Here is a 12,175-nt window from a genome sequence, read left to right as displayed (position 1 = left end):
CAACAGCATTTAGATCCCAAAAGTGTTCAAAACAGGTAGTTTTTCATAAATACTGGGCAGCCACAAGCTGCAATCTGAGGCCTACTATTTTCTTTGTTGCTCAAATATTAAAAATAGTTTAAGATGAATTTATTCCTTTACTCAAGAGAAATACTGCTTCCTATATCTACACTGAAAAATACATCAGTAGAGAGGTCTAAGTATGCTCATGTTTAATGTTTAGAACTGTATCTCAGGCACAATGCCATTCTTGGGACATGAGGTCACAAAGAAACCAACAATAAATCCTAGATGAGGAGAGAGTGATTTGTTTCTTACTGTTACGGAGGTCTCAGAATTCCAGACTACATTAAGCTTTCACTGGCAGTTTCCTTCTTTCACCTGTGAGAGATGATTACATTAATGTGCTTGTGCAAAACAAAACAAAACAAAACCAAAACCCACAAATTAGTGGGTTTGGGTTTTCTTCCTAGTTCCTTTTCACTAAGGACATACATATTTTTTTTTTGGTGTGTGTTACTTGGCTAGGCTTTGAATCACACCTATTTATGAATAGTAAAACTGATCTTCCACTAAAATCAGGGGAGTAATAAGTATGGAAATCACAAGTTCTTCAGAGTAAAATGTTATTGCCAAAGATGTAAATAATGGCAGTGAGCGGCTGTAACTACTAGCCATCCATTCTCTAACAGACAGGTGATAGAGCCCAAAGTATAGAAAAACTAGTTACAGAAAAAGTCATTACACATGCAAAGGCCATCCTTTAATACTGAGCTGAATCCAAGACACGCTGCAGCACATTTATTTGTAAAGTAGTTGGTTCTCCAGTTCAAAGCTAACCTTCCACTATTTTGTTCATTTAAATGGGTGGAAGTATAGAATCTTATTACTATGCTATTAAATATTCATGGTCACTTTCAAAGATTCGGAATTTTTAATTGAGATGAACACGACTCGTCCTTTTGCCTGAGCCCTCTTTAATATTTTTCTGCCACTTTAACAATATCAGTTAGTACATTTTGTAGATAACCACTGTGCAGTCCTAGGGAAAAATATACACATTATTCACAGAAAACATTCATAATATGAAAATATTTATTCTTTGATGTAGTTTACTTCAATTCATTTTAAGATGTAGCTGATTTTTCTAGATGTTAGCAGCATTTCTTCCTCTGTGCTTCCTGACAACAGCTGAGTCAACCATCATATACTTTGTTAAGTCATAAAATAATATCATATATTTTAACTTTAAAAGAGAGATTCTTCAGAAAGTTAAAATTATCCCTTCCAGACTGGACAGCATACCTCAGAAGGCTTCTACATGGAACTAACCAATTTGAGTATTCTTTTGTAGAACAGGAAAACGAAATTAAAATAAATAAATAAATCCAGAAGCTCCTGCTTCCTCATTGAAATCATTCATTCATTTAGTTTAAAGGTTCACAGCACAAAACCTGTCTTTTGGTCAAATTATAATAATAACAATGAAAGTTATTATAATTCTGACTGGCTCTAATTGACTTTAAAGTATACATTTAAATTTCCCTATGTAGATATATAATCAGAGACCCTGCTGTAAGAAGAATCTAGAACCATCTTCCAAGACAATGAATAGTAAAATGTAGTGCTGGAGAGAACAATCATGTGTTACTGAATACATCTAGAAGGACTGTCTGTTATCTGATAAACATTAGTGTAAAAAAAACTTCCTATATGGAAGGCTCCAGATGCCTTAATGTGACCCCGAGCTTAGCTGTCCTTTAAATTAGAAATGTACAATATTTTAGCCTGCTGCTTCTTATTCTGTTCCTCATGGACAATGCAGAATGTATTGATTCTCCTCTCCTTCCCCCCCCCCCCAGCAGACATTTATGGATTTGAAGAATATTACTGTGATCTACCTTGGTCTTATTCTAAACTAGATCAATTTTTGAGTCTTTTCCTTTAGAAACTTGTATTTTTTAATCATTTTAAATCATTCTCTTTTGGAGTCTCTCCAATTGGTCCACACTGATCTGGAATAGCAGTGATGAAAGTCAGACAATACTACAGCTGAGCCGTTACTTCTATGCAAAGATTCAAAAATGCAAACACTTTTGTTTACACATCATGATACATTGTGTTTATGCTTTTAATTCAAACATCCTCTGGGCTCCTTTCCTCCTGTTCTGCCACCCTTCTTTCCCTGAGGCTCCAGCTAAGGTATATGGGACTGCTCCAAGTTGTTGCAGTAGACTCACAGTAGCTGTTATCAGAAAGAAGATATTGCTAAAACATAACAGGCAATCTTTTTGGCTCCTTACCAAGTGACAAGCGTTTGGGGAAGAGGCCTTGGAGGTTTTTGCAGTACATTCACAAGATTTTTTTTTTTTTTTCTCCTGAAGATATAATCATTAGGTATTTGACTGAGTTATTTTTAAGGCTGGGTGTTTGCACTACCAAAATGGCATAAAAGAGCTGGATTAGACTGAAAAATTAAATCACCCTACCCCATCCATGACACATATTTCCATGAATATGAATTATATTTCATCTTAAATAATTTTTCATATTTCATGAAGAAAATAATTCTAACTTTTTACTCTAACAATATCATTACTTGTATCTGTTTTTTTGGAATGCAGTTTAACTTTTCTCCTGTTGAGTTTGAGTCACTTTCTTTGTTAAACACCTGCAGATGTGTAGGTGTTTCACCTTGAGTTAAACAGTACAAACTACTTTCTTCAGTTTAACAGAGAACTTCTTTAGCTTTTACATGTGTTGCTATAGTTAGCTAAACTTGGATGATTCATTATGTTAAATGATCCTCAAGGCCATGCTTCCAAATTCTTTGGTAGTACCTCATTAACAGCAAACCAATAAAATGCAACAGCTGTATGCATAAACTATCTCAAGGCCTTCTGATGCTTCACTCTGTGCATTGCAGCACAACATTGGCCCAGCAAGACTGCTCCATTCCCTCAGCTGGTATGTAACACACTAAAAGAGATTTTTTACCTACATATATATAAAAAAATAAGAATACACAAGAGACTGTAGGGGTATGAAAAACTATACAAGCAGCCAAGCAGTCTGCTTGTATAAACTAAAAATCATAAAGAAGAAAGTTGCAGAAAGCTGAGATTACAGTCCCCCGCTCTTGGATAAGCTGTTGGACTGGGATCCTGGTTATATTACCTTCCTGTGGATAAGATAATAAATCAAAAATAAGAGTGAGGATTTGTGATTTGAGCCACGTGACATAGTCATGAACAGCCAAATTGTGTTTTTTGACATGGTTGTAAAGAAATGTTATGAGGCTTGATAGCCTGAAGGAAGTCCAAGAAGGCATTACCATTCACTGCCACATGGACAAAGAAACACTTCAACATCACTCAGGCATAATGCAGAATCACAAAGTAGCAGAAGACACATCAGCTGGTTGGATTGTAGTTGGGAGTCCGAGGTGCCTTTACGAGTATGTAACAGGAGGAACTACAAAATGCCCTATGCTCCAGGATGTGTCCATAATGTTGCTGTCTACTCAGTATTATCTTAGATGCTCAGGGGTTCTGGTTAACAGCTGAAAATTTCCAGAAATGAACCTGCAGCATCCCTTCTTTTAGGATATCTTCATCTGACAGTGACATGCCAAAGTGGAAGGGGGGACCGGGACTGTTTGAACACATCTTGGCTGCACCTGCCCAAATGACTCTTGTCCTTTCCACAGAACACTATTAATCCTTCTGGCCAAGCACCGCTTTCATCTAGAGACAGATTTGCCTGATATCAAAACGTGCAGGTCTCCATACTTTCTAGTGCTTGCTATCATGCTTCTAATCTGATGGCAGTGATTAGAAACATGCATTCTTTACACACCATCTCACTGCTGGAGCCATCCTGTATTGTCCTGAGGAACAGAGTAATTTGAAATAGCCTCTGAACAAGTTTATTATGATCACTATGTACAGCACCTGACTGTGCTTTCTCCTGTGAATAAAGTAGAAGTCATGAACTTGATAGTCTCTTAACTTTCTTTTCTCCTTCCTGGTGAGTTACTTCCAAGGATGTGAAACAACCCTGAGGAAGCCCTTGGACGTGTCAAGGCTTTAAGGAGGCTCTTACAGAGAATCATCAAAAAGATGCCATGTTTTCCATGTCTTTCCACAGATGTAACCTACAACCATAAGAGCACAAACAGCTTTAAAATTTATTTTTTGCAAAACATATTACCATACTCAAAAAGAAAAGCATCCTGAAAAAGCTTTCCTTGAAGTTACCCAGTTGCCTGTTATCAGCAGCTTCCACTTTAATTTGCTAAGCAGATGGCTTGCGGTACAGATGTAGAATCCTCTCTCTTGGTGTTACAAAAGAGAAAGAAGCAGATTCAGAAAATACCAGTGGTGGAATATTATCTTGATTTTTTTATCTAGCCCAATAAGGAGACCTGAATTTCCACCTTCCAGTAGATGATTCCAATTGCAATGCATCATGTAAAGCAAATATAAGTAAATACTTGGGTAGTCCACTCATGCTGTTTACTGTGCTGCCATGGCAGGGTAGCATTTGTGCTTCAGTGGGCTAGTTGAGCATAGCTAGTTTAAACTGTAATGTACCTTTCCAATAAAATAAAATTGTGCAGCCCTACTAGTGATTGCAATGTAACAATAGCCTCAACTACTCTCTTTTCAAGCCACCCACAAAACTGAAATTTGTGCGCACTCTGACAGCTCACATGTCAAGTACAGAAACATATTTTTCTTGTCTTCACAAATGTAATCTGATCTTGCTGTCATTCATTTAGAACATGGATTGAAATACCACCTTCATAACCTTTGGACATGCTCTATCCTGCTTTTTCCCTTTCTCCTTCTTTTTAGGGATATTTTCTACTGTGTCCTGTTACCACTGGGAGTCTGGAACCTAAAAGCACTTGGATGCAGAGTAGAAAATGAGTGTCTTCTATGTCAGATACCAACAGATGCCCTCAGCTGTCTCTATGCATTCCTCCAATTGCTTTTTAACATCTCATCAGCAACCGCTGACTTTCCCAGTTAGGACCATTCCCTTTGCTCCATGTTTGCAGAGATACCAGTCCCACAGGGCATGGCTCTGTGATGGGACTGGTATGTGTAATGGGGCACTCTGCTCTCCACATCACAGCTGAAACTAACAACTAACTGTGACCTGTAAGGGAGCAAAGGCCATCCCAGAGAATTGCAGTGCCACTAGTCTAGGCTTTGTGTGCTTGATTTACTGGGAATTTATCGCAATTTCAATGATTACTTTTAAAAGGTTTTGTCATTAATTCAGCAACATTTTAATGGGTGCATGTCATTCTACGCAGGAAGCACTTTTTCCACCAATCAAGTGTTTCTTTAAGTACACATTTCAAGTGACATAAAAGTAAAATCAGTTACTATACTTCATTGGCTTTGGACACATTTTTCAATTTTCTGATAGCTTTAAACTAATAATCTGCCTTTGGCAAGTGATTAGTCAATTCTATTTGAAAATTAAATCTGCAAAGGTAATGGAATTCAAAATTGCTGAATGTAAACAATACTTCTTTATGCAATTTTCATAGTTTTTGAAAGTCTGGATAACAGTAAAATTACAACCTAGGTTTCAAGTGAGCTATTTTCATATGATGGTTAAGTTATATTTAAAAATAAAAATTAGAATTTCTGTACATAGTCGAACAACAATCCAGAATGGACTGATTAATATAGCAGTAAATGCTCTTGTAAAAATTGAATCTAAATAAGAAGAGGGCAGGAAATGTGGTGTTACGTAAATAGACTGATTATAATTTAACCAAAGTTCCGGTTAGCTTTTTAAGATAGAATACAACCTTGAATTACCTGGAAAGCAGAGGAGTAAAATAACTATCTGAAAGAAAAATGGATGAAATAAGAAATTTCAGTTTTGTAATTGTAAAAGGCAAGTCCTCATCTGATCTTTGAGCAGAGTCTTCTATACTTTCACAGGTAAAAAATGGTACATGAACTTATGGTAAAAGGGAACTTTGTTCCAGCTCCTGTGAGGAGACCGCATCTATGGCAATGGTTGAATACCACAGTCTTCTTAAAGTCTCCACTGCCTTTGTAGTTTTTTTTTTTGTTGTTGTTTGTTTGTTTCCTCTAATGTATCAAGAGTGAGAGACGGCCAGTATCCTTTCTGCCAGTAACTGAACATGATGCTCAAAGACTGCAAATTCTGAGGACTAAGAAGTTTTCTTTGTCCTTGTTATGGATATTTCCTGGTATCTTCCATTGCTATGTGGATTTTATCACCTAAAAGCAAATGGATCCAGAAAATAAAAGTCTCTTTCATGTCCAGAAGTAGAAAGTAAGTCAGCCATGATTTGCATGGGCATATCTCTCCTCCCACATTAAAGCAGTGGCAGAGTGAATGGTGTAACTAACAAAATCCTTCTAAGTCACTTGTTGAAGCTGTCTGCACTAATTACTGTGGCAGATGACGTTGCTAATTGAACACACCCTGCTATACACAGTGAAGGAAATCACAGAATCACAGAATAGTCTAGGTTGGAAGATACCTCCAAGATCACTGAGTCCAACCTCTGAAATAACAGTAACAAGTCGTCCACTAAACCATATCACTAAGCTCTACATCTAAAAGTCTTTTAAAGACATCCAGGGATGGTGACTCAACCACTTCCCTGGGCAGCCCATTCCAATGCCTAACAACCCTTTCAGTAAAGAAGTTCTTCCTAATATCCAAACCAAACCTCCCCTGGTGCAATTTTAGCCCATTCCCCTCATCCTGTCACCAGGCATGTGGGAGAATAGACCAACCCCCACCTTGCTACAGCCTTCTTAAGGTACCTGTAGAGTATGATAAGGTCACCCTTGAGCCTCCTCTTTTCCAGACTGAACAATCCCAGCTCCCTCAGCCGCTCCTCATAAGACTTGTATGTTTTTCACAATAGTGCTTTTAATCTTTTTGTTAACTTCAACTTGTTTTCTTTTTTCCTACAGCTTAAAAAATAAAAATGCATATTTAATAGTGGATTTTCCTCTGGCTCCTACTGGCTCAAAATGTTCAAGTAACTTAGAGGTGTACCACATTTTTATTGATTTACTTCCTGATCATTGCATTACTATTATCTATTTTACTTATGAAAAAATGTCAGAACCCAAATAATGAAGAGCTGTACATCTGGCTACTGTTGAACACCTAGGAATCTTAGAAAGAGACAGAACAATAGGTAACAGCCATTATTTTCCCATTAATTACTGAGGAAGTATAGATGACCACTTTGGATACAGACAACTCCATTTCAGAAATGTGGATTGGATCAGGTTAATTCAATAAAGCTTGATGTGTTTCTGATTCCAATCTCTCCCATCCAGACAGAAAGAGGAACTAGGGGGACAATTATCTCAGAATCCTTTTAACATTATTGTTTTAATGTGGGACAAGACAATCTGACAAACTATTTCTTACATTCAGCCTTAGGAAACCATAAACAGTGGGACATATTTACTTACCTTGTTTCAAGTGAAAAGAGTAGCCATTTATTTCTAAACAGCCTCTATGGAGATCAAGGATAGACTCATTAACTTGAGCTTCATCTACAAATCACACTGACAGTCAGTATCCCACAGACAGACACTTCTTCACTGCAGTGGCAAATTGGTAAATAATCACCTCTCTAACCTCTTTTTTTTTGTGTCTTGCTACTCTCTTCCCTATTTGTGGGTAAGAATGAAGATAAACTGGCTGCTTCCCAGCAGCCCTGACCTATCAGTCAGAACAGACTGGGAGCCGTAGTCTCAGCTACATAAGGAAGATCTTCCTTGCTGCCAGGATATTTGGAAGGAGTGTTTTTGTCTGAACACTTACTGCAATTCCGGATGTAATCAAGAGCACTAGCATAACGGTGACTAACTGGTGATGTTTTTCAATGTTAGTTACAGAAACAATGCAGTATTACTTCTGTACTTTTAAAATGAGAATCCATCTCTTGTTGAAGTCAACAGAAGTCATACACTCATCATTCTACCCAGAAAACTAGTTCCTCTGAGTCATCTGGTAAGATTACTAAACACTTCACATTATGAATTCTCTTTTCAAAGGCAAAACATATACTTGACAAGTATATGTTTCAAGATTTCATTGACAAATATTTATATACATTTTTTAAAAGTGTACATTAGCTGCCATATTTTTCAACATATTTAAAATAATATGTATCTCGCTATCATACCAGTACATTACCATATGTTTTCTTTCTGCAAGCACCCAGATGCTCTCTTTCTGCAGAATAACAAGTAGGTATACTGGAGAATTCTTCTTAACAGCTTGGATTTCTTTTGTTTCAATTATCTAATTCTTTACAGCTGCTATCCTCCCCTCAATTGACTTGATATGGTAATTAAAGCTTTGGAAATGCTTAGATTTAGAAGTGCATGCATCCTTTTTTGATTATAAAAAGTGTATTTCTCATTGTGGAACCTACATGTCTAACACCCTACAACACCCAACACATATGAAGTGTGAAATGGGGTCATTGTTGTAATAGCGGACATAACTGATGCACAGAACATTGTAAATCAGCTTCCATTTTGAAACTCAGGCTTTTACTCACTCTGAAAACTCTCTGGCAACTGTCTTTCTTGGGACAAATTTTCTCATTTTTCATGCTCCCCCCAAAAAAAAATTTCTCTAGACTTCATCATGTTTCTCCTGCACTCCTAAATAAAAACAACCTTTGGTACATAGTATTGCATAGAAGACGTCAGTTATATTAGGATGTATTTTCTTTTCCAGTTTTAATTTTGAATGCTTTGTAACTTCAGAATACTATTTAACATAGAGTGTATCCAGGAAACATCTCTGTAGTCCAGAATCATAGATGGCAATATGCAGGAAAACAAGATTACAGAAATCTCTCCAAATAGGTGAATGATGACTGTTTGGTTTGATGTCAAGAAGAGAAGTCTCCCTGAAAAATTTAATTTTCCCACTTAGGTATCTAAGGGGAATCATGTGTTGGGTTTACATGACAATGTTTTGGTAGCTGTGGGACTGCAGGGGTGGCCTCTTTGAGCAGGGCCCAGCAGCTGCCCCCATGTCAGATCAGAGCCAGCTCCAGCCGGCTCCAAAAGGGACCCGATGCTGGCCAGAACTGAGCCAGGGAGTGACGCTGATTGGGCCTCTGGGAGAGCAGATTGAAGAAAGAGGAAAAAGAAAAAAAATAAAAATAAAATTGTTGTGCAACAGCATCTGGAAGAGAGAGGAGTGAGAACCAGCCCTGCAGACGCCAAAGTCAGTGCAGAAGGACAGGAGGTGCTCCAGGCAGGCAGCAGCAGTTCCCCTGCAGCCTGTGAAGAGGCCCCTGGTGGAGCAGGCTGTCCCCCTGCAGCCCATGGGTCCCACATGGAGCAGATCTCCACGCTGCAGCCCGTGGAGGAACCCCCGGTTGGAGCAGGTGGATGTGGCCTGGAGGAGGCTGCGGCCCATGGAGACCCCCCACAGGAGCAGACCCCGGGCAGGAGCTGCAGTCCATGGAGAGGAGCCCATGCAGGAGCAGGGGAAATGGGGGGAGCTGCCGCCCATGGGGGCCCCGTGCTGCAGCAGTTGGCTGTTGATGGATGGAGCTCCTTTTCATCATGTTTTCTTCCCCTTTTCCTTAGAGGAGGGGAAGTGTTGTAGAGGAGTTCAGCTGTCCAGCTGGGTAAAACCATCACAACGTTTGCCATGCAAAGAGGATGGACAGTTGGCCCTGGTTGCCAAACTCTTTGACTGTGAGTCAGCCTGGTGATGAACCCAACTCTCCTTGCCATGAGGAGGACTGAGGAGACAGATGAGAAAGCACAGTGAGGATTTAAATCTTCCAGATGTTACAGAGTCCTTCCTCTAATGACACACGGTGGTTTATCTACCACCTACTTCAGAAGTACTTCTGGAGCTCATGAGCTGCCTAATAGCACTCCCTTGCCAGCTGATGGCCAGAGGAAATAGACTATTATCATTTACCCCCTCAGACTTGTACATGTCCAGACAAAGGGGGTAAAAAATATCTGAAATCAAGGGACATCCTCCCACCACCCAGACCTAAACCCTGTTAGAATGCTTGTTCCTTTATTGGTTTAATCACTTCTTTCACACTCCTTTGATAAAGGAACTAATTTACTCTGTTTCTAAAGTGAGTTTCTCACATAAGTGACTCATGCCCAGTCAGTGGGCTTTTGGGATAGACTACTGCAAGAAGCTGTGTTGGCTCTTTTACAGTAGCAGCAGTGGAGAGCTGTTCTAAGACATAAGCATTTTTTTATTGTTGTAATTGGATCTGTTAAGAAGCTGGATGGTGACATGGTGACAGTTTTTTTATTATTTTATTATTTTTTATTTTTATTTTTTATTAGATATCAGTTCATTTTAGACCAAGTAGAGATTTTTAAAGATATAAAATCTTAACTGTCTGGACAGAACCTGTGGCTTGCCACACAGTTTCCAGGAGAGAGAAAAATTAATCAGTTCAGATTAGGCCAAGGGAAGCATATGTGCTGTGAAGCACAGTCTGTTTCACTGAATTCTTCTAGGATGTGCAAAAAGAAATATGTTCAGTTCAAACAACAGCAGCAGCAAACACTGTTATCTTCTTTTGTATACCATGCACAGACATCAGGCCAAAATACCTTTTACCTACATCTCATCATGAAACAAACCTGACAGAGATTTATGCTAATGATTTCAAAGATTAGATCCTTAGTTGCTGTGTGACAGTTATTAAATGGAGACTATACAGGCTGCACTTTTATTTGTTTTGATTCAAAGGCATAGGCAACCAGAAGGCATACCCATTTGTTGTCCTAGGTGTTCATTGGCTAATTCCAAGCATGTAGGTGTACAACAGGTCATTGCTTTCAGGCAGTAATCAGTAAGTACTTTACTGACAGTCACAAAAAGAGGTGATAACGCAGCAGGAAAAATACATTCTCCCATCAAAATGCTTTCCACTTCATCATTGTTAAGTGGAAAAAGTAAAACAAAATAAAAGTCTGGCAGGAAAAAACAAAACAAAACAAAACAAAACAAACAAACAAACAAGCAACAACAAAAAACACAACACACACATTAACAACTTCCAGTGAGGATATTTAGAGCATATTGCTAGGTGTCTCTTTCCTCCACATCAGTATAGGTCTATCAGTCTACTTCTCCTAATTGTGTCTAGATCTACAGTATATTTAGAATCAGTGTTTCAATGGAATAAATTAGAAATTATGAATACTCAAGCTAACTATCTGCAAAATAGTCTATGGCATTATTGTACACCTTTTATATATTTCCTTCATATACTGCAGTGGACCACTGTGTCAGAAGTCTTTTCAAACTGCTTGTGTCACCCAAGGGAACTTGCAAAGGATTGTACTCATCAGGAATGCTCATCCTTTTGAACTATCTATATTATACACTATAATAAAATGTATATAAATACATATATAACTACATATTTAAGTACATAATATTAAAATATATTATTTGTTAATTTGAAAACTATCCAATACATTCTGTGCTCACTCTACATGGACCAAGATCTGGACACACTGTATGGTGCCATGCTCTCCAGCTATGGAAGAGAAGCATCTTCCAAAAAGCTTTTTTCTGCCAACACTTACTTTTAAGCTGATATGAGTTTCAAAAATTTTGGAAAAAATTGCTACAATGGTTAACAGGAAAAGATTATAGCTTTGTACAGGACTATAGAATGAAGATGTGACAGCAGAAAACAAAGGTTGTGTTCCTCTGAGTATCGCTTACCAAACATGATCTGAGCTATACTTGAAATGTATTAGTCCTGAAGTAAAGTAAATGACCATTAAAACATCCCTTTCTTGCTAAACTCACTTGATTTCATCACCTCATTCTCTTTTATTCACATTCCTTTTGTCTGTTTATCTATTCCATGTTATCTGGCAGATGGATAGCAAGTACTTTGAGAAAGGAACAGTTTTTTTTATTATGTTTCTGAAAAGCCGCTCGTGCACTTCAGTTCTGAGTTGATATTCTTAGGCACTATCATAATACTTAATAATGGCAATGTTTATCAATGAAGTGACACAATGTTGACCTATTTTAAAACAAATATTTCTCAGCCATATTTTCACTCTAGGATTTGTCCATTTGTAGTCTGCTGCTTTCTTTGCCAGCATTTTCATAT

This window comes from Oxyura jamaicensis, chromosome 2 (assembly GCF_011077185.1).
Source record: "Oxyura jamaicensis isolate SHBP4307 breed ruddy duck chromosome 2, BPBGC_Ojam_1.0, whole genome shotgun sequence".
Classification (NCBI taxonomy): Eukaryota; Metazoa; Chordata; class Aves; order Anseriformes; family Anatidae; genus Oxyura; species Oxyura jamaicensis.
Note: the sequence above shows the minus strand (reverse complement) of the source record.